Source organism: Ictalurus punctatus, unplaced genomic scaffold (assembly GCF_001660625.3).
Source record: "Ictalurus punctatus breed USDA103 unplaced genomic scaffold, Coco_2.0 Super-Scaffold_100046, whole genome shotgun sequence".
Lineage (NCBI taxonomy): Eukaryota > Metazoa > Chordata > Actinopteri > Siluriformes > Ictaluridae > Ictalurus > Ictalurus punctatus.
Window position 1 is genome coordinate 1811449 of NW_026521087.1, and position 23647 is coordinate 1835095.

The window sequence follows — 23647 nt, forward strand, 5'->3', positions numbered from 1 at the left end:
TCGGACATCCTCTCTGATTTGTTCAATCATATTGTAATGATTTTCCATTTCCTCTTCACTGTAATGGAGGAATAACAAGTTACACATGATACAAAAATCATGTACAACTTGATTAATATTTCACTTAAACCTCCCCTTTTGTGTAAACATCTAACAGTGATGCAACAGACAAACTCCTCGTGAGCTTATAGTGTTGAATGATTCAAGAATGTATCGTAAGAAATTACTGAGGAATGTGCAGATGCATTTTCCCTAGATACTCAACAGTGCAATTTTCCAAAACTGACCATAAGATGACAACAAAACACAATCCTTAACCTTTCCTTCCTAAGAGACTTGGCATTATTTTATGTGCAGCAGAGCAGACATATAACACAAAGAAAAAAGGTTAAATATACACAGTTTGAATCTTTTGAATATTACTGGTTCACTACAGACAAGGTGTTCTGGCTTCTTTACCTTCAGTTCTGTTACAAAAGGATTAGTCTTACATGTTCTGATAGAAAGTGTGACCTATTGTACCTTTAAAATATAGACTTCAGCCATCAAGATTCATAAATAGAAAACTGAAATGTTTTTAAAATGTCTCTTTTCTTCCTCTTCTGCGGAGTTCGAGGCCAGTGTAATATGTCCTGGTTCAGTTTGTGGATCTCTCTGTGCACTTGTAGAGCTATACAAGAGGGTTTTAGTTGCAAACGTCACTCTTTCCTCTCAAAAGGTGCTAAAGTTCATCACGACGGCTGCCTGTAGAAACTGACAAATCACACTTCTGAAAATAGCTGCAATGTTACCATGATGCATGGAGGACACATTTTGAAAAGTAACGTGCAGCTAAATACATACCAAAGTTACAGCATTTTGGTCATGAAAGGAGGAGATGTTAGATCTGGCTCACCTGTACACTGTGTCTGTGGGGCAGATGACTTTGTGCTCTCTTTCTGACCTTTGACCTGCTTCAGGAGCTGCTTGATCTCACTATCGTATCTGGACCACTCGGGCACAATCCGTTTGGCGGCACTCAGCTTCGGCTCTTTGGTCTTTGGATTATTACACTACAGAGACTTGCCAGACAGAGCAGTTTCATCAGGCACTGCACAAAAACTCAATAATGCCAGCTACAGAGAGGGCATATAGAGCCTTCTTTAATATCCTGGCTGGAGAAAAACTATTTTACCTTGTGTTTTGGCCATGTGCTGAAATTGTTCTTGTAACATTTGGAGCAGTGGGTCATATGAAGTCAAACTAGTGATTTAGAGCCAAGCAAACAAAGCTTGTTCAAGTATAAAACACCACTAGACCAGTGGTTCATCTATCAAAGTGTGCATACATGTTCATAGAAAGCGCAAGTACACACAAGAAAATTTTCTATCTTTGTATGCTTGTATCTTTCTCATTTGTAAGTCGCTTTGGATAAAAGCGTCTGCTAAGTGAATGAATGTGAATATATATATATATATATATATATATATATATATATATATATATATATATATATAATGTGTGTGTGTGTGTGTGTGTGTGTGTGTGTGTGTGTGTGTGTGTTGGGTGTGGGAGTGAGAAATATATAAGTAAGTTTTTACTAAAACAGTCTTCTAACTCGTTTTAAACAAACACATTATAATAATATTTAGTACTGTGCATACAGTATTAAATAGTTATATTTATAGTTTGTTACAAAAAATACTAATAGATTGCCTCTTTTTATGTATACAGATAGAAGTTCTTATGCTACTTGTGTACAGCGTTTGATGCCGTATGCGTGACAAAAGAAAAAGGTTTTTGACTTTTTCACACACGGAACAGCTCTTTTTCTAGACATGTGGGTGGCTCTTAAAAGAGCCGTTGTGTTCGCGTCGTTCGGTGTTAGAGCGTTTAACCGCCGAAGCCGTACAGGGTGCGTCCCTGGCGTTTCAGGGCGTACACCACATCCATGGCGGTCACGGTCTTTCTCTTAGCATGCTCGGTGTAGGTGACGGCGTCGCGGATCACGTTCTCCAGGAACACCTTCAGCACACCGCGAGTCTCTTCATAGATCAGACCAGAAATACGCTTTACACCACCACGGCGAGCCAGACGGCGAATAGCCGGCTTGGTGATCCCCTGGATGTTATCGCGAAGCACCTTGCGGTGACGCTTAGCGCCTCCTTTGCCGAGTCCTTTACCACCCGATATGACAAAATCATATTCAGAAAGAAAGAAGAAAAAAAAACTTACATAGTCAAGGTACAATTACACGAAAAAAGTGTCCCACACTGAAGAGTCTTTAAACCAAGATGTGCTGCTTTTTAATCTTCTTAGCTCTTTTTGAATGTCTTTGAGAACAACATCACTGGATATAAACGTTTGATTTATAGTCATTCTGGCTCTTGTTTTCCAGAGTTTAGATTTAGTCAAACATATTATGAACCAAATGAAGTCATGCTGAGTCTTGCTACAATTTTCTTTAAAAATGCCATAGAAAATTGGGTTCATATTTATTTCTATATTGAGACCAACGATTTTTAATTTAGCCCATGTTTCTTTAAAGCGATAAAAGGCATCAGGCATCTACTGGTTTTTACAAAACAGCTCCATTTAACAACTGCTCTTACTGGGAGCCTTCTTACAGCGACTAACCAAGTTGTATCTCTCAGGTGTTCAGATAGGATTTTATTCTGTAAGTTTTGGAGACATTCTTTGTTTTGGTCTTCCTCCAAATTTCTGAAAGCCACAGGGTTACTATAAACTCGATCAACAATTAAAAGATATATTTCTTTGCTCGAGTCTTTCACCCAATCGATGTTTAGATCTTTAAATTGGTTAGTGAAGTCGGAAAACATCAGCTTATAATACGGAATTCCTTTCCTCGATGGACCTTGCTGCGGGGGTTTCCTCCGGGTACTCCGGTTTCCTCCCCCAGTCCAAACACATGCATGGTAGGCTGATTGGCATGTCCAAAGCATCCGTAGTGTATGAATGGATGTGTGTGATTGTGCCCTGTGATGGATTGGCACCCTGTCCAGGGTGTACCCCGCCTTGTGCCCGATGCTCCCTGGGATAGGCTCCAGGTTCCCCGTCACCCTGAAGAGGATAAGCAGTATGGAAGATGGATGGATGGACGAACGCTTCAAGGTTAATTATTTGTCATGCTATACCTGCAAATAGACGATGTACTGAGTGATTACGATTACAATAATTTACGGCTGCAACAACTAATCGATAATAATCAATTATGAAAACCTTCGGCAATGAATGCCATTATCGATTAATTAGTCTGTTGACGTCACGGGTGGCGTTTACGTATGAAGTCGCTTTCATGAAAACACAGGTGCAAAACAGATAACCTGGCGGTAAAAAAAAGTGTGCATCCCAAGTCATCTAAGGCGTGGGAGCATTTTACATTAAATGCAGCAAAGAAGATGGTAATGTGCATGTTCTTCAAAGTGGAGTTTGTGTGACGCGGGAGTACCACAGTGATGCACGAGCACATGAAACGAAAACACGGTGTCACGGACGAAGGTGGAACATCAACACGGTAAGCAAAAACCTGAGTATATCCACATTATATGAAGATGTGAAATGGTATAGTCTAGTTTAATTCCATGCTATTGTGTAAAAAGCTTTGTTTACTAACTTCGGGACAGTGACACTAGATGTATTTTGTCTGGAGCGTCAGGTCGTGCAGCATATTGATGGATTAAAATCGCGCTACCACAGAAACAGGTTCAATTAAACACGGTGTGAACAAAGTCAAGCAGTGAATCTAAAGGCAGCTGATAACAGCAGCAGTAAAAGATTTTGTAGTCACTGTAGTGGTTTTCATCGAATGCTTATGCGTTAGTGTATAATTGTTCCTGTCCTTTTAAACAAGCCTGTTAGCTTGCTGCGTTTCTCTGTGTGTCTGCTACAGTTAACTTTGATCTGTGTTTCAAATGCCATCTACTGCGGCCCTACTATGTTATATAAATTAACAGAATAAATTAACAGAATGAATTATATATTTGAGATATTTTTGGTTTATATTGTCACATCTGAAGTACAGCATGTCTGTGTAAAAGAAATTTAACAAAAATTGTATTAATTATATATTATTTAGATTTCTTATATTAATCACGGTTGTCATCAGCAATTATCATTATAAACAATGAAAATATTAATTTACATATAAATTGCTTCTTGCATACTCAATTGCTGTTTTTTAAATTTATTTATTTCAGAAAGAAACAGCTCTCCATGAGTGAATTTGTTCGGAGGAGAAATCCCCCATGCACTAAAACAAAATTTTTACCTTTGTTTTTGATTATTTATATTTTGGGTATTATTTAAAGTTTTGCTGCTTAAAACTGGACAAACTGTAGACAAATGACCAACATTTGAAAGGTTTAAATGTAAAAATTAAAGATTATATTAGTAAAACTGTATGTGCCTTTTGCATTTTTTTTAAAAGTCCAAGCACAAATACCCTGAGGGTATTGGGGGTTTATTTTATTATAATAAACAAAATCTAATTGAAAAAAAAGTTTAGTTAAAAAAAAAATCAGATTAATCAGAAAAAATAATCGTCCGATTAATCAATTATCAAAATAATCGTTAGTTGCAGCCCTACAATAATTAAAGAACAATACATCATACTTTTTATGAGCCTGTGAATATAAACCTGCAATTCCCTTCAAGTCATCATTACTGTATGAGTTGATCTTACAGAAAATTAAACCGCACCCATTATGGCTTTGAAACGTGCCTAATTTTGTTATAAAAAGGTCTTGTACAATAGATTTATATGCATCCAAGGTTATATATATATATATATATATATATATATATATATATATATATATATATATATATATATATATATATATATATATATATATATATACACACACATGTGTATATATATACACACATATATAGGGTGAGGGTTTAATGTCATCATGATTTAAATTGCAACATTACCTTTTTTCAACCCAGCGTCAAAAACGACTCGTTAAATGATTCATTCTAAAAGATTCACTCTAAAGTCCTCCTTTCAGAGAGCATACGCTGTTCTGATTGGTCAGGTGTCCCAGTCTGTTGTGATTGGTCTACCGCTGTCAGCGTGTCGAAAAGGAAACGCCCACTACCATAACGAGTTTCAGCTCAGTCTGTTCCCGAGCAGCCGATGAAGACCAGATCCAGGGATTTTTATTACAAACCTATGTAGGTTAGTACAGGAAGTAAGTCTGGAATTACTAACGACTCGTTTCAGCTCTTGAGAATCGGTTCCTTCTTTTGTGGGTTAATAAACCCGTTTGTCGTCTTCGGGAACCAAACAGGATTTGAACTCGCAGTCGTTCAGGCCACATGCTTGGTCAAACTGCAGATTTGCAGTGTCAGTGTTGTAAAGACTATTGTTACTTGTTACTGGTACTCAGCTGTTGTCAGAAACACTAGACTGGCCCATGCTGGAGTCAAAATTGAAAGAGTAAAGGCTCACAGGGACAAAACCGTTTAACGTCCTTTTAACTGCACGGATATTTAATCTACAAGTTACCAGGCAACTTGACAACATTCTGCAAGGCAACCCAGTTTGAGGAAGGGCATTACTGTTTGCTCAAACCTTTTGTAGCGTTGAACTACATCATAATGACTAAACTGTAAGGAGAAGTGCAGAGAAGCAGAGGTCTAGCACATTTAATTGATGTCACGTCATGCAGAGCTGATGGAATAGTAACTTTGACATTTGAATGTTTCCCGCTCATGTTCACAAAGCTCCAGCCCAGGATCTATGGTTGCCCATAGAGTGTCTCTAAAATGATTGACAGGAGGCACATCCAAACACAAACAAGCTTTCCAGACCAGAAGTCTTTTTTTAAACAGGTTTTCTAAGTGACTTGATGCACTTTTGCTAAGGCCACAACTTAATCCATTATTTTTATCATGTTTTACATATCTCCCAGGTTATTTGTACAAGTGAAAAATAAATAAATAAATAAAATTATTGCACCTTTTAAAGGAAGATGAACAATGCGCTCATTTTTTTTACTTTACAGTCCCCACAAAACAACTTTGAGAGCTGTGATTTGATTCAGTATGACGACGTATTTCTTTTTGAAACAGGAAATAAGAGTGGTGGCATGTTGAAGTGTTACACAACAGCTAACAGTGTTTGGGATACGCCCAGCTCTGAAGAACATTGATGCTAATGAGCTGCTACTGTTGAGCAAGACCCACCTCAAGACCCACACATTCCTACACATTCTAGAGAGCATTTAATTGGACAAACACAAGTCTGGTGCATGCTGAAGCATTAATATTGTATCATTTTTCCCCAGAAGTGACTTTTAAATTTTTTTTTTAACTATGGTATTGGAGGCCATAACAGATACAAAAACATCTCGAAACACCAGTTTTGATTTCAGGAGCAGCAATTTAAAGACTTTACCAGAACAATCCAGAAAATATATGAAATATAAAAATATGATGATTGTATAGCCAAAATCAAAAAAGAATGCAAACAAGTAAAAAATTAAATTCATTTGACCTGAAATGTGAACAGAACTTCCATCCAAGCCCTAAAACTAGATAAAGAGAACCCAATTAAACAAATGCATTATAGTTTTCACATTTATTCACTGAGCACAATTACCCAACATTAAACACCTTTGCTGAAAAAAGTATGTAAACTTTTGATTTCAGTAACCGGTGTGAGACGTTCGAGCAGCAATAACTTGAAGCAAACATTTCCGATGACTCACTCAATCCTGCACAATGGGTTTGAGGAATTTTGGCTCACTCCTCCTGCTTCAACTCAATGATGCTGGCAGACTTCTTTGCACGAACTGCTCTTTTTAGGTCCTTCCACAACATTTCTATTGGGTTAAGGTCTGACTTGGCCATTCCAAAATGTTCAATTTCTTCTGCTTTAACCATTTCTCTGTAGACGTACTTGTGTGCTTAAGGTTGTTGTCTCTGCTGCAAGGCCCACGTACAGTTAAGCTTGAGTTCACAGACAGATACCCTGACATTCTCCTGGTACAATCTAGGATTCATAGGTCCATCAATAATGGCCAGCTGGTTCGGACCCAAAGGAGCCCCAAACCATAATGCTGCCACCCCCATGCTTCACGGTTGGGATGAAGTTCTTATGTTGGGATGCTATTTTCGGTTTGTATCGAACAATGATTTTCAATTAAAGCAAGAAGTTCTATTCTGGACTCATCTGTCCACAGAACATTCTTCCAGTAGGCTCCTGGCATTTCCACATGGTTGTGAGCAAACTTCAGACAGGCAGCAGTGTTCTTTTATGGAAAGTAGTGGCCTGTAGCTTCTCAGATGTTACCCTGGGGTCCTATATGACTTACTGTGATATTATTCACCACACCCTTGGAGTAATCTTTTTTGCTGGACGCCCAGTCCTTGGGAGAGTAACAGTGGTGCTGAATTTCCTGCATCTGTATGTCATTTACCTCACAGTGGATTGGTGGAAGCCAAACTCTTTAGAAATGGCTCTGTAATCCTTTCCAAGCCGGTGAGCATTGACAACTCTCTTTTTCTGAGGTCCTCAGGAATGTCCTTTGATCGAGGCAAGGCACACTTCCATAAACCTGTGAGGTGAAGACCAGACTTTGAAGGTGAAGACCCAAGTTAATGTCCTTGAAACATGGGCGGGCCTAATTGCCATTCCCTTGATTGAAACGCCTGACTTCAATCAGCCCCATTTAAATGAACTCGTACTCCTAGACTTCACATTCCTTCTCCTACAAAGATATTTAACGCTGGATCATTTTTGCTTAATAAATAACTGTAAAAACTACTGTTTTTTTTTTTTTTTTGCATCTGTTGTTAACCGGGTTCTCTTTTACCTAGTTTAAGGACTTAGATGAAGATCTGATCAGGTTTCAGGTCAAATGTATGGAGAAATACAGAAAACTGTAAACGTTAAACTTTCTAGCCGCACAGTAGCTGTAGATCAAATGAGTCATATTTGCTTGCAGTCGCTCACGTTTTTGTGGTAGGAAATCGTGTTATTGACACGGAGCTGTCGATGCATGTATGTTTAGACAGGCATGGGCAAACTACGGCCTGAGGGCCATATACGGCCCGTTGGGATTTTTAATCCAGCTTTAATCCGAACTTGTCCAAATTATATGATTAAACCTCAGTGTGGTGTATTACTCTCTACTTCACTTTTTCGCTTTGCCCTTTGAGCCCTTCTGTAAAAATGAGTGGACCAAAGAAAAGAAAAGTGGACAGTGAGTACCGAGTGTTTAATAAGGAGTGGACAACAAAATATTTTTCCACTGAAGTCCGATCAATGGTTGTATGCCTGATATGCCAAGAAACTGTTGCGGTTTTCAAAGAATACAATATCAACCGTCACTTTGCCACGAAGCATGCCAACTATGCTAGCAAGCAGTCAACGCAAGAACGGGCGGCTACGGCTCAGAGGTTGATGGATAATTTACAGACTCAGCAAAAAAATTTTCAGACAAGCTGCGATTCAGGAGTCAAGTACCAAGGAAAGTGTTTTGCTGGCATTCAAATTAGCAAAGGCTAGCAAGCCTTTCTCCAAAGGCGAGTTTTTGAAAGAATGCATGGTAGAGACAGCAGGTCTCGTGTGTCCGGAGAGCAAAGGCAATTTTGAAAAAATCAGTTCATCACACAGGACTGTGACTCGCCGTGTGGAACTAATTGACGAAGATATCACCAGCGAATTGAACAAAAAGGCGGAGTCTTAAGTTATATTCACGAGCACTGGATGAAAGTAACGACATAAAAGACACTGCTCAGCTCCTAATTTTATCTGAGGGATTAACGACAGTTTTGAGATAACGGAGGAGTTTTTGACCATGGAGTCCCTGAAAGGAAAAAGACGGGGAGAGGACTTGTATAACCAGGTGTCTGCTGTCATCGAGAGAATGAAGATACCTTGGAGTAAACTTGCCAATGTCACCACGGATGGATCCGCAAATTTAACTGGAAAAAACGTTGGGGTGTTGAAAAGAATCCAGGACAAAGTGAAGGAGGAAAACCCTGAGCAGGATGTTATTTTCCTTCACTGGAATCTCTGAATTCATCAGGAATCTCTGTGTAAGTCTATATTGCAGCTTAATCATGTCGTGAATCCGGTCATAAAACTTGTTAACTTTATACGAGCAAGGGGACTTCAGCATCGTCAGTTTCTTACGTTCCTGGAGGAAACTGATGCGGATCACCAGGACTCCTCTACCACTCTCATGTCTGCTGGTTAAGTTTGGGAAAAGTGTTTCAACGAGTGTGGGAGCTAAAAGAGGAAGTTATCGCATTTTTGGAGTTATTTTGGAAATCCGACGAATTTCCTGAGCTAAGCGACAACAACTGGCTTTGTGACTTTGCGTTTGCTGTGGACACACACGAATGAGCTGAACGTCAAGCTACAGGGGAAAGAGCAGTTTGTGCACGACATGTACACAAATGTTAGAGCCTTCAAATCCAAGCTGACTTTATTCTCCAGTCAAATTTCAAACAAATCTCTCTCTCATTCCCCCACACTAGCCATGGAGAAAGAGGCGTCCCGAAACGTGAAGAAATACAGATCACTGGGCGACCTGCACAGAGAATTCTGCCGTCGGTTCAGCTGGTGTCCTGTCCCCTGTCACAAGACCCTGAAACAGCACCACAGGAGCTGCAATTGGTACTGATCGATCTTCAGTCTGACTCCGTCTTAAAGGAGAAGTTCAACTCTCTTAAACTGAATGACTTTTATGCTTCACTTAATGAAGAGACGTTTCCAAACCTCCAGAGGACGGCACAGAAGATGCTGACATGGTTTGGCTCGACCTATGTATGTGAGCAGACATTCAGCGTCATGAACATCAACAAAGCCCCTCACAGATCCAGGTTAACTGACCAACACCTCGGATCTATCCTGAGAATTGCCACAACAAAACTAACTCCAGAGTTTGATGCACTGGCAAAAAAGGGAGATCAACAACACTGTTCCCTCTGAAACTGGACGCGGGTTTCTCTACTGTGTTATCAAATTGATGCATTTTCAAAAACAATTGGTACAATGAGCCTTGCATATTCATGCTTTGCTACCTGTTAAAGGCCAAATCCTTTCATGTAATGGCTTTTACATGTCATTTATATTAGTTCACACAAACACTCCATCCGTCTGTTCCTGGCCCGGCCCCTCTGTCAAATTGTAGAACCCATTGTGGCCTGCGAGTGTCGTGAATAAAATCAACCTTTTAGCCTAGGTCAAAAACTTCAGAGACAGAGAGTTTAGTAGATGTCAAAAAGTAAATAAACTTTATTGGAAATCAATAAAGTGTGACAGTCTGCAGAGTGTCCGGATTATGCATACACAAACATGTCTTTATATACCTATCTCCACAGCATAGTCTTTGTAGGTAAGGTTTTGCTTTTCCTCGTTGAAAATAGACCAATCTTCTTTTGCCACAATTAAATATTCATGTCTATGCGTTATCTTAAATTTGTGGAACATGCGCAGTTAGTTGTTTTTATTGAAAAGGTTTCATGAGCACAAGGTTTCTTTTACAAAAAAAGGTTTCACACAGGCTTGTGTGTCTTTACCTTGACTCCCTTCTTAGGCCTCAATGAGCATCTGTCTGTCTCTATAGGTTTTCCCCGCTGATATCTACCTCCTTTCCCGAGGCCCTCTCTAATTTCTCTAATCTCTTTTAATCCCTACTTTGTATCTGCCTCAAAGTTATTTACTCACGCATGCGAATATCTACTGCCAATTTTTATTGCTGTGGAGACAAGAGACAGCTAATACAGAAGAACAATTGTTGTGCACTGAAACACAGTTCATTCAACTCAAATCCACTCAGAATATAACCTGATCAAACATTGTTCTATGGATTTAGATTATGCTTCTAACCATTGATTATACATATAGATTATGTTTTTTAACCAATATTGATTATATGATAATGCTCAAGTAATAATTCTAAATGTTGGTTACATATTGAATTCACTTCATTAACATATCCAGATGTCAGTTACACATATTGTTTGCACTTCAGATATTTTCCATATATTCTCCCCCTCTGGGGCTAACTAAGCCCCATCTAGCTAGAGAGAGTAATCTCACAATCCAGTCCCTTCATTTACACTAACTAGTGATCAATGTATGACCACGTCAGCCTTCTACCAATGACCAAATCCTGAAACCACTCTCTGGAGACCAGAAACAAACATCTCCCATTGGCTAGAAAGGAGTAAAGGATTCTGTCTCTTTCCCTACCCACAAAAATCAAGACATTGTTTGTAAGCGTGAGCATGCGTTTGGTTCAGCACTTGCCTGTGGTTGTCATCGTTATGTAGAGTACACAGTTGATTAAGCACATATAGCTGATACAAGTATAGACTAATAAACATGAATACGAATCAAATTTTCTCAGTTTGATTAATCATGACAGTGATCACCCTGTCTCTTAATCACACTTTATATTGTAATAGAAAATGTAAAAATTTAAAAATAGAAAAATGGAAAAAGCAAAAAATAAAAACTCCATCACATCCTTTTTCAGGGGATGTGTTAATGTTTGTCTTCGACCCAGATACTTTGCATATCGCGGGGACCACCCTTGAGGAGAGGTCAAACTAGCACTTACACCCATGGCATGGCTCATCATACTACTTCTTCGTCCTCACAGGAGGAACTGGAATCTGTTCCATCCTGTTGCAGCCGATCAGAGTTCCAATCTGGCTCACTGATTGTCTCATTCAGTTCTAGTTCAGTACTGTTTTGGAGACTAGTCAAGGGCTGAAAAGTCAATTATGGAAAAGTTGTCCTGTAAAGAACATCTGCTTGGGCCTCTTTCTCCTTCAGCAGGTGTATCAGGCTCGTCAGAACCGCTCTCAGCAGCAGGAGCCCTTCTTTCCTCCTGCTCTGTTGGTACGACCCCTGACAGACCTTCTTCTTTGCCATCACCTGAGACTGCCATTCTCCTTTATCTTCATTTAGACCCTCTCTCACGTCTTGTCTTGTTCTTTCTTCTGCAATGTCAACCACTGGATCGTCCCCTTCGATCAGCTGATCTTCCTTTCTCCTAGGTCTTAATCTAAGTGCTCACTTTGTACGGCCTTTCCCTTCTGGGCTGGAACACCACTAGGTACACCTGTTCTCCAGGAGTCACAGGACAAGGAACTTCTGTCTCCTCTCTCAGTCCCCAGCTCTGGTCCTGTGAATAGATAGCTTCATACATAGCAGTTAGTTATCGCATATATGCTCTTAGTTCCATCTGTAATTACTTCAGCGGCAGTTCTTCATAAGGACCTCTCAGGTATGACACAGACATGGGTTGGCCCATAGGCATTTCATGCGGTGTTAGATGCATATTTCTGTTAGTCTGCATGCGATAGGTCATTAGTGCAGGAGGTAGAGCATCTACCGAAAAGAGTTCAGAGTCAGCACAAATTGCGTTAAACTTAGCCTTAAAGGTACCACTTACCTTTTCCACTATTCCCTGTGACTAAGGGTGATAAACACATCAAAATTTTTATTTAATCACAGTTACTGTAACACTGTTTTTTAAACGAACGCTGAGCCATTGTCAGAGCTAATCTGAGATGGTATGCCGTCTCTAGGAATTACCTCTCTGGTTAAAAATTGAATCATTGTTCCAGCAGTTTAGTCTGCTGATTGTATTGCCTCCCTCCATCTGCTAAACCTGTCTATCACCAGGTGCTTAAACGGTCCTTCTAGCATTGATATGAGCCCTGTCGATACTGATTTTCCCTTTCTGACATTGTTTTGAGCATAAATTTCACACTCAGGTTATTATTCACCATTGCCTGGAAGTTTAAAAAAATAATAATAATTATCCATAATTGCCTGTAAGTACAGAGACCAGTCCTCTTGCTGTTTTATCTTTTCCCATAACTTCCCCTCGCGCACTGGTTAAAACCATGTGCATCTGAAATTCATACAGTGAGAAGTGCAGTAGGTACAATCAGAATTCAATTAAACTATTTGCTCGGTATGTTAAAGTGGCGTTCCAGCACTTTTACTAAAACCTCACTGCATTCAAACAGCTCCAAACGGATGACGCTATCCATGGGCATAATCAGAGTCAGTGTATATATTAGCAATTCTACCGTAACCAGTTCGCACTCTGTAGTGATAGCTTTTAATTCGGCCAATTGGGCAGAACAGGGTGCTCACAAAATCTTCCAGATGGAACGTCTAAAAAGTTCAAACTTTAACTCGAGGAAATATGAATTTCGGCTAGGCAATCGTGAGTGTTCTCAGTGACTGGCTCCACAGAATTAATTAGGCAATACAACACTACAGTTGGTGTATTAGACACACTAATTAGGTTTAATATTTAAATTTTGGGTGACATAGAATAACTTCATATCCTGTTCTTTGATGAGCTGTCGTGTTGCATGTGGATCTAATTCAAAATAGAAGTGACCTGGTGTGATGAGTGTAAGATCAATGTGTGAGAGCAACTTTCCCAGTGATCTGCACTAAGAGAGCAGCTCGAGCCATGGCATGCAAACGTGCTGGCGATCCTTGTGACACCAAATCCAATGTTTTCGATAAATAAACTAAAGACCTGCAAGCGCCCCCATACTCCTGAGCCGGGACCCCTGCAGCGACGCCCCCTCTCTCAGACGGTTAATACAGGATAGAATAAAGCAGGATAGAATAATGAAAGCGCTCTGAAGTCCTTGTACTAAACCACTACTAATATATATATATATATATATATATATATATATATATATATATATATATATATATATATATATATATATATATATATATTACACATACATACACACACACACACGAAACTCAGAGCATGACATCATTCTGTGTACCGATAAGAAGCAGTTTGAGGCAGTTCAAACAGGCTTTGTTTTAGGATCTTAGATGATGTTTAGACGAACATTGAACAGAAGAACATGTTTGTGTCTCTTTAAGCAGATAAACATTCTGATCTCAGTGACATCACATGGCCTTCTGAGTCGTTATCCTCACATGAGAATGAAACAGAACAAGAACAAAACTATTTCAAAGTAAAAATGAATTATTTCCCTCACAGTGTAATGAACAGAATCTGCTGTTTGTTAATAACTGGAATCTGTTCTGAGCGTCCTAGGTTGTTTCGTCCTGATGGCCTGCACTCCAGCAGCCTCGGAGCGGAACTGCTGTCTGACAACATCTCCAAGACGCTACACACCAAGTGACTACAGTAAGCACATCATCTACAATAACAACGTTCATCATAAGCAATGTTCAATTAATAGTCCAACACCTGTAGTACATACTATAGAGACTGTGTCTGTTCCCCGAGCTATACAAATACATAGACAATTTCAGAATGTTTGTTTTAGTAACCTAATTAACCTAAAATTGGATCATACTGAATGCACATCCAGCACCTTTAATCTGAAGCTAGGACTATTAAACATTAGATCTCTTGCGTCTAAGGCTCTTATTGTTAACGACATCATTACTGATCAGGAATGTAATTTAATGTGTTTAACGGAAACTTGGATTAAACCAAACGAGTACATAGCTTTAAATGAAGCCAGTCCTCCTGGATACAGTTATGTACATCAGCCTCGTTCAACTGGTAGAGGAGGAGGTGTTGGTCTCATCCATAGTCAAAATCTAGTCGTCACACAAAAACCTAGTCATAAATTTAATTCTTTTGAAATTCTTTATACCAGCATAACTTATGTAGCCACAAAAAATAAGTCAATTCCTCTAATTATTATTTACAGACCCCCAGGGCCATATGCTGAATTTCTTAGTGAATTTACAGACTTTATCTCAAACCTGGTTGTGTCTGTAGATAAAGCATTAATCGTCTGTGATTTTAGTATTCACTTTGATAACCCAGAAGACCCTCTGAGAACAGCGGTTGTGTCCATCTTAGATTCAGTAGAGGTCAATCAGAACGTAATCGGACCTACTCATAATGGTGGTCACACTCTTGACCTCATACGTACGGATTAAATATAGAAAATATTATAACACTTCCACAGTCTGAAGTTGTCTCAGATCATTCTTATCTCATTCATAATACGTATGGATCATATTTCCACCTCGCCACCGCATAAAATGTACTTTCACATCAGCTACTGCACAGAGCTTCACAACGTGGCTAATGATTATTTTACTAAATCATACAGTACATACACTAATAACAATGCAGAAAAAGCACACAGGTGATAAATGTCCTCACTCAAATACATTTATAATCCGAGTAATAACCCCGAAGTATAAAGAACTGCAATGGGTATTAACTGCATTACCTTGAACATACATCTTTAAATACCACACAATGCTTAGTATAATGTGTTGTAAATAGAGCTGCAACAACTAATCCATAATAGTTGATGAAAATCGATAATGAAAATCATTGACTGAGCAACCCTTCTCCCGGAACGGTCATCGACGGCGAAGTCACGTGACCCGAGTGGTGTGTTCAGGCATAGTTCATCCATCTTTTTCTCTTTCTCTGGCGGTCTTTCTGATCGCAGCTTCAGGTTGCGTTCGGTGTGTTTTAAACGCTGATGGCTTGATTTGTCAGGTACGACTTCATCGTGAGTCACAAAGTGCGCTTCAGCAGCGTGGACCCCACTCACTCACACACACACACACACACACCTGTGTTCATACAAGCCCGCTTTCTACACAACCCCGGATCATGCTGATTGATGATGTAAGGATTGAGGATGTGGTCATTTTCTTTAATCGCATGTCTATCATTAGAGAATCCGCATCGTGTGATCAAAAACAGAGAACGCGTGTTAATTTGTTAACCATTAAAACCAGTGCCATTATTGGTTCTTAATGGTATCCACTAGACACAACATGCCACCAAAGCAACAAATTACCAGCAGACCTACAGGGACATTACAGATTCTATGAGGGTTTCTGTTGTGATTGATTTTTGTTTTGATTTTTTCAGCAGGGAAATTCCTATTTCCATTTTGGGAATAAATCAGAACAAAGTGTAACCAAATAATGAGCTAATAAAATTATTTATATGTAATTTGCATTCAGTCTCTCACTCTGGCAACAATGAGAAGCTGTGTTTTTCTTTGTCTTTTACTTTTTTTAAGTGTACAATATCTGGAGGAAAATACTAAAATAGTTTTATATAATTTTAATATTTAAATGTATTAATTATTGACATCACTGCCTACTGGATTTCCTTTTTTATTTTAGTAATAAATATATTTTAGGAATAAATCAGCAAACTGTGATTAAATTGATAATGAACTAATTAATGCACAGAAGAAAAAAAAACGTTTCAAATTGCACTCGATTGTTCAATCTGGCAACAATGAGAAGCTTTTATTTATATTTACATAAACTTCTGGGGGGAAATACTAGAACATACATGTATTCGATTTAAAGTGGTTAATCATTAATTGCATTGTGGATTCCTTTTTTTGCGCCTTTAACCAACAGTTGAATAATTTAATAATAATAATAATTATAATAATAATAATAATAAAAGTGCAACAGATCTTAAATGAATTTAAAATAATATTTATTTGTTTACTTGTTTGTTCAGTCAATAGTGAACAACAAGGTATCTGGACTAGATGACCTATCTGGCCTTTGATTGGGCCTACTGCATCTTCTGATGGAGATGTAAAACGAAGTGCGTGAGTTTAAAAGACCCGTGTGTTCCTGTAATTGTTGGCAGCTCAGCGGGCGAGACGTGCGGCTCTGATCGCTCGGATCAATAGTCTAAGGCTGGAAGTTCAGTAGGGTAAGTCAACACCTGTTTCAGTGTTTATTTACAGTCACAGTGTTTAACCTCACGCTTCACGTGCAGTCGAGAAGGAGGACAGGGTGAAGGAAATGCGCCATACCGTGGCGTAGGGCACGGCCAACAGGCTGCAGCTCCAGACCCGGCAGTAAGGATGCACAATTCAGCTAATTAAAACTTGTCCTTTTTTTTTTTTTTAACTACGTTCAACCACTCTGCTAACGATTCATCGGTGACTCGATCACTTGAGTTTTATTTTACTGTGTTTATATTGTTTGGGGAGAGTGTGTGTTCTGTCCATGGATAACGGTTTAGATGTAAAACAACATGCGTGAGTTTAAAAGATCTGTGTGTTCCTGTAGGTGTTGGCGAGACGTAACCATCTGATCAATAGGATCAATATGTTATTCCAGCAGCTGTGTTCCTGTAGGTGTTGGCAGCTCAGGCGCAGAGACGAGCGACTCTGATTGCAATCATCCGTGATCTAAGGCAGCAACTTCAGCGCATAGGGTAAGCGCACACTTGTAGTCAACACCTGTTCAAGTGTTTATTTACAGTCACAGCGTTTAACCTCACAGTTCCTACCTCGCAGGCAGATCATGTCTGAGGTCAAGGCACTCAGATCACAGATGTGTTCAAGTAACATCTGAACTCATTCACTGTCATTCTCTCTCTCTACAGGTTCATTACGCACCGGTTTCACTGACTGCATTTAACGTGCAGCCGAGATGGAGGACATGGTGACGGAAGGTGAGCTGCATGATGGCAGGCTGATCGCCGATCAGAAGGTACTACACTGAAATACTCCACCCCGGTCAGAGTAACTCTTCTGCACTGTAGCATTGTAGATAGAAGTTGTTTTAGTTTGAGATGGCGTCATCACCCTCAGGTTCGAGTTTAAAGCAGAAGAAGCGTTACAGGAACTTGTCATTAATATCTCACTGTGACCCGAAAGCTGCTTGTTGGATGTTTAATGTAAGATTAGAAAGTTCAGCTGGTTTATCTCCTCTCAGGTGTGTGTAAAAGAGAACCTGGCTGTGTCCTTGCAGCGTGTGATTTCTATTTCATCTGTGTGTTTTCAGAAGGAGGTGGAAGATTGAGGAGCTGATTTTTATTTTGTTTTTTGTTAAAAGGTTTCTTTAAACAACCAACACCTGCCTGACTGTAGGAGTTATTTACATGAACCAGTCGCAGGAACGTCTTGCTATTAGGAATGTGAAAGTGATAATATCTTTTTGTACACAGCGTAATAGAACTGAGGCATCAGGAATCCCAAATGTAGCAATGAATGGGCAAGGTTTTAAATCTACTCTGAGAATAGTGGACATGATGGTAAAGAAACCAGTCCAAAAACCATAGCGATCTGGGCAAAAGAAAAACATATGTCCAAGATGACAGGGAGAGCCATGGCATTTATCACACTTGTCCTCTACTTCTGGATATATTGCAGAAAGTCTCGACTTGGACAAATGGACTCTGTGTAAAACTGAACTGGATGAGTCCAAGACGAGCACAGGAAGTGGTAGACTGTACCCTCCCTATAGCACATTCCCAACACTCCTCACTTATCTGTACTCCTAACTCCGTTTCCCACGCATTGTTAATTTTGGTACTCGCCTCACTACCTAACGCCAGAATAAAATCATAAATCCTAGAAATCATTCCTCTCTGATGTGGATTAAACCCACTCAACCCTGTCAAATGCTTTTTCAGCATCTAAAGAAATCCCAATCTCAGCCGAATGCTTTGAATAATTTAAAGAGCGTACGGGTATTGAAAAACAACTGATGTCCCTTTATAAAAGAAGTTTGCTCTTCAGATATAAGGGATAACGTTCTCTAAACGAGATGCCATTACTTTCACCAACACCTTTACATCTGCATTAAGCAGAGACAGCGGCCTATAAGAACCACAGGAGGACGGATCCTTACCCTCCTTAAGAAGGAGAGCTATCGTGGCTTGTGTCAGAGCTGGAGGCAAAGACCCACATTCCAAGGATTCGTTGAACACAGATAAAAGCAGTGGAGCTAATTTTCCAATAGATGCTTTAAACAATTCAACTGGAACCCGTCCGGGCCAGGAGCTTTGTTACACTGCATAGTTTTAACTGAATTTCACATTTCTTCAAGAGAGAGTGGGGAGTCCAGTTGCATGGCAGTATTCAAATCAATAACAGGGGTACAAAGGTCTTGAAGAAATGCATCCACTTTAGTATCGTCTGCAGGAAATTCAGATTTATAAGGTGAAGAGTAAAACCATTCAAAAGTAGCATTAATTTCCATGGGCTCTGTAGTGACGATATTATAAGTGTGCGCGTGCTAATCTTAAACAAACCTGTGCGCGTGCTGCGACGGGAAATACCGGTTTAAAGCGTGTTCGCGTTAAAGTCTTGCTGAAGGTGTTAAATGTCACAGAGCCACACTCACGAGCGTCATAAACCGGTTTAAAAAATTAATAATAATTTCTGTTCCTTTGGTGAAAACTTTCAGAGCGTTTTAAATCTACACCAGCCTTTTATAAACGTACATAAAGTATATAATCCATATATGTAAAATATTTAAATAAATAAAAAGCAGTGCTCGTGTTATTACAGGAGGTGACATTTTGTAGGAAAACGTGAACAGAGAACTGTAGGGTTGACAAAAGGCCAAAAACGCTTTAACAACAAGTTTCAGCTCCAGTTAAAGGAAAGTGCTGAGTACAAGTCAAATATACTAACTTGTTGATTTGATCATATCACATTCCACAACACTGATTAAACCTGAGGTTCTGATTCTCACAGGGGCCTCTGTTACTGACTGTTTAATACTGTCTCAGTTCTGAGATTCATTTAATGTTCAGTCGAAGTGAATAAGTTTCATATTTAGTGTAAAATATTCGTGTAATCCACCTGTTTCTAAATTACATTATATAGCACATCTATCATGTGCACACTGAAAATTCAAGTCCCAGATGTTTCTAAAACTACACACAACCATATACAGGAAATCACACACACACACACACACACACACACACCTCTACTGCATCCTCCAGGAAACACGTGAAGGAAACCTCACCTTTCCCGGCTTCTAATACATTCATTCATCTGCTTTAAATATACTTTTTCTACACATCCTCAATTCACAACACCTGTTAATTCTTTATTTCCTTTTTCTACATCACTCACTCTCTCTCTACTAAACTAATTATACACAACCTCAGCTCACCCTTAAGATAGAACCGTTAAGTAAAATTTTCCTTCAGTCATCAGAACAATTCATTAACTCTGACTTGTTTGACTGATAGCATTTCGCTTCCGTTCTTGCGGTTTTGTAAACATCGAGTATACGGATGCTCCGATCGCAGGCTTGATCTCGTATAGCTCGTATCTTTAACCCTGCAATTACATGGTTTTAAGCTAAATTAAGCTATTTAGATCGTCAACACTGTACGAAACATTCCCAATAAAATCTTGGACAAATTCTGTAACAAATTCATGCGCGTTCTCCGTTTTTGATCACACGATGCGGATTCTCTAATGATAGACGTGCGATTAAAGAAAATGACCACATCCTCAATCCTTACATCATCAATCAGCATGATCTGGGGTTGTGTAGAAAGCGGGCTTGTATGAACACGTGTGTGTGTGTGTGTGGCTTTTACCTGCCAGTTGTAATACATGTGGCAGAGTTTGTAAGCGAGTCTCTGCATGTGGTCTGGTTTGAGGACACTGCTGTCGTACACCATGTTGTAGTGAGTGGGGGCCACACTGCCGAAGCGCACTTTGTGACTCACGTGGAAGAAGTTGTACCTGACAAATCAAGCCATCAGCGTTTAAAACACACCGAACGCAACCTGAAGCTGCGATCAGAAAGACGCGTAATCTTCACCCATGGCCTTGATGGACTGCGTGAACTGAGGCACTTTGTAGTCGACTACGCTCAGCAGCACGCCGTCGCCCACACCACGATGCGTGACGGCAAACATTTGTTGTATTTGAAGTAGGCCTTCAGCGCAGCTGAGGAAAAGAAATCAAAACAAAAAGCCATGTCTTAATGCACTTCTTAAATGAAGCGACAATTCTAAAATTGCTCGCTTTTTCTCCAACGTTCCATCAGACTGCAGCGTGAGTATTTCATCCTGAGTGTAAAGTCGGAATTCAAAGAGACTGCAGTGTAACGAGGTCATTTATGAGCATGATGTTCCTCCCAGAGTGCATTTCATACCCTGCACACTTTGAAAACCACCTGAGAGAAGGACGGTGCTCTCATGGTTACAGAGCAGTGGCACATAGCATACAGAGCACACAGCATACAGAGCACGGCCCAGACCCTTTATGAGGAGGATGAAGGTGGCGGTAGCAGCGAGGAAAACAACATTCAGAGGATTCAAGTCTAAAAAATTGTGATTCTGTCCTTCAACCGGAAGGAAATGGAAATACAGAGAACAGTGTGTGAGATTAAGAGAACCATTTTTAATCATTTTAAAAGAACGATATTGTACTTTTTCTCTCTCCTAAAGTTACGATGAACCACAAAGGGTAATGCCCTCTCTTCTGAAGACTGGTGGAAAAGTTCAAATCTAAAATCTAGTTCATTAAACACGACCCTTCTTAAAGCTGTTTACAGAGTCCACACAAGTCATGCTTTAAGTACCTGGACATGCCCGGGTTGAGGCTGGCCACCAGTGCACCGATGGATCTCTTTCCTGCGGCACTGTCGTGGTATCAGTCGATACCAACATCATCAGGTGCTTCAACTGAAAGAGCAGGAGAAGTCACTAAAACAATGTTTTAATAGAATAACATCAGGGTTAGGAGGTACCACTGTTGATCAGTTACAAGATCAGATATGCTTTTAAGTGATGATTTTGGTTGTAGTTGAAATCCCAATGCCGGATATATTTCAGTTACTTGAAAAACTCCCAGTGCTTGAAGAACAGAACCGTACCGGGATCTCGACGCTCCACGGCTCTCCTTCCATCTTGCAGTTCATCTGCAAGGAGATCTTTGTGGCTATGGTCATGAGGGTCTGAGGTCTGCTGAGGGTGCGAGCCACCACACACTGGCTTGGAGTGGGACAGTCCACACACAGGTACTTCTTCACACAATTGTATTTATCCTTACGGTTGGCTGACAGGATCACAACCACCTTACACACATGATTTAAAGTGAGTGCTTCAGAACAAGAAGTAATGGTAATCTGTAGACTGAGGCTGTTAATCTGAAATTCTCTTATGCCGTATGCTTAGACCCGTAAAAGGATATACTGTGACAAAAATCACATAGAAGCAGTTGCACTGCACTGCGTGTGTCACATCACAAAAGGTGAAACGACTTTAACAAAGAAAATCAAACAGCAATATCCTTAAACATTCAATTTAAAAATTAATTAAATAAATAAAAACAGTTTCATTTGACTTATCTACTAGAAGTGTCATGATCCGATATTGTTTTCTTTAAGATCTACAACGCTCATTATTTTAACTGAAGCACTCGTTTACCATTAAACTTTCATACAGAAACCCATACATAAAGTATGAATATAATGAATTCAATCCTAGCGAAAGAACAGTCACGTCTCTTTTACATGCATCAGTTATATGATTTGATTTCTGTTATCTATGATAGCTGATCCACAGTTTTGTTTTGTTTTTTGCTGCTATCAGGTCCTGGATCAGTGCCACCTAGGGATGCACGATTATGGCCAAAATGATAATCCCGATTATTTAGATTAATACTGAGATCTCAATTATTCATTGATTTTAGTGATAACATATTTTATTGCACTTTCACATTTATTAAGTTTTCTCATGCCACAATACAACACACAAGTAGGCATGAGAAAACTTGAGCTGGTCAATTATGACAGAATTTAGGAACATCGTGTGAGCCATGACACATTAATTTACCTTCTGATAAACTAAATCTAATATTTTCAGTTCATTTTACAGACTGTATGCACAAAACAACCGTTAACCTGTTTACCTTGTAAACAAATACAATACACCTCAATGCTCAGTGTTTGAAGCCTGCTCCTCTTAAATATATTTAAAGCTGCACTATTAGACATTTCCACTGTCATGGTTCTGGGCTGGAGTCAGCTCTCGAACCGCTCTGTGTGTATTGTGTAGATATCTGAATAATCTCATGTAGGATGTGATTGGGTGAGTTTATTTACCAGTCAGATGCAAAGCGCTTTAGTTTAATGGTGTTCATTAGGGATGCACCGATCAGGATTTTTACAGCTGAAACTGATCCAGATACCAATCTTTTTTTATTTAAACTTTAATCAGGAAGTCTGTCATAAACAGTTAAATGTAAGCTCTCTGCTCGTGGTCACTGTTAACTGAATTAAAATAATAGCAATAAGATACTGTTGGTTAATTGATAAATAAACAAACATAAAATATTTATTTTTAGATATCTTAAAAACAATAAAGAGTCCTAATTAAAAGTAGACTAACACAAAAGTGATCCTTATTAGGAAAAAGGCTGATAGCTTTCAGTGAAATAGCGAACTATGCTTAATGTCAAATTGATATTAAATGCAACCCATAGTAATTAAACATTATTTCATTTCTCATTTCATTTATGAAACATTATTCATGAAACATGAATAACATTCATGAAATATATCAGTCAGGATTTAGACCTCATCATAGCACAGAGACAGCGTTAGCTAAAGTAGTAAATGACCTTCTACTGACTTACGATCAGGGTTGTGTCTCGCTGCTTGTGTTACTCGACCTTAGTGCAGCTTTTGATACTATAGATCACACTATTCTACTTGATAGATTAGAAAATGTTGTTGGTATTAAGGGAACAGTCCTCTCCTGGCTCAGGTCTTATCTGACCGATCGTTATCAGTTCGTAGATGTAACTGGTGAATTCTCCATGCGTACTGAGGTTACTTTTGGAGTTCCACAGGGTTCTGTTTTAGGCCCAC

General features: G+C 39.3%; 2 pseudogenes; one reads left to right on the forward strand and one right to left on the reverse strand.

The window, feature by feature from the left end:
- The first annotated feature begins 8755 nt into the window (after positions 1-8755).
- Positions 8756-10332, forward strand: LOC128629989 (general transcription factor II-I repeat domain-containing protein 2-like; annotated as a pseudogene).
- Positions 10333-20724: 10392 nt separating this feature from the next.
- LOC128629957 (piwi-like protein 1) lies at positions 20725-22139 on the reverse strand (annotated as a pseudogene).
- Positions 22140-23647: the final 1508 nt, after the last annotated feature.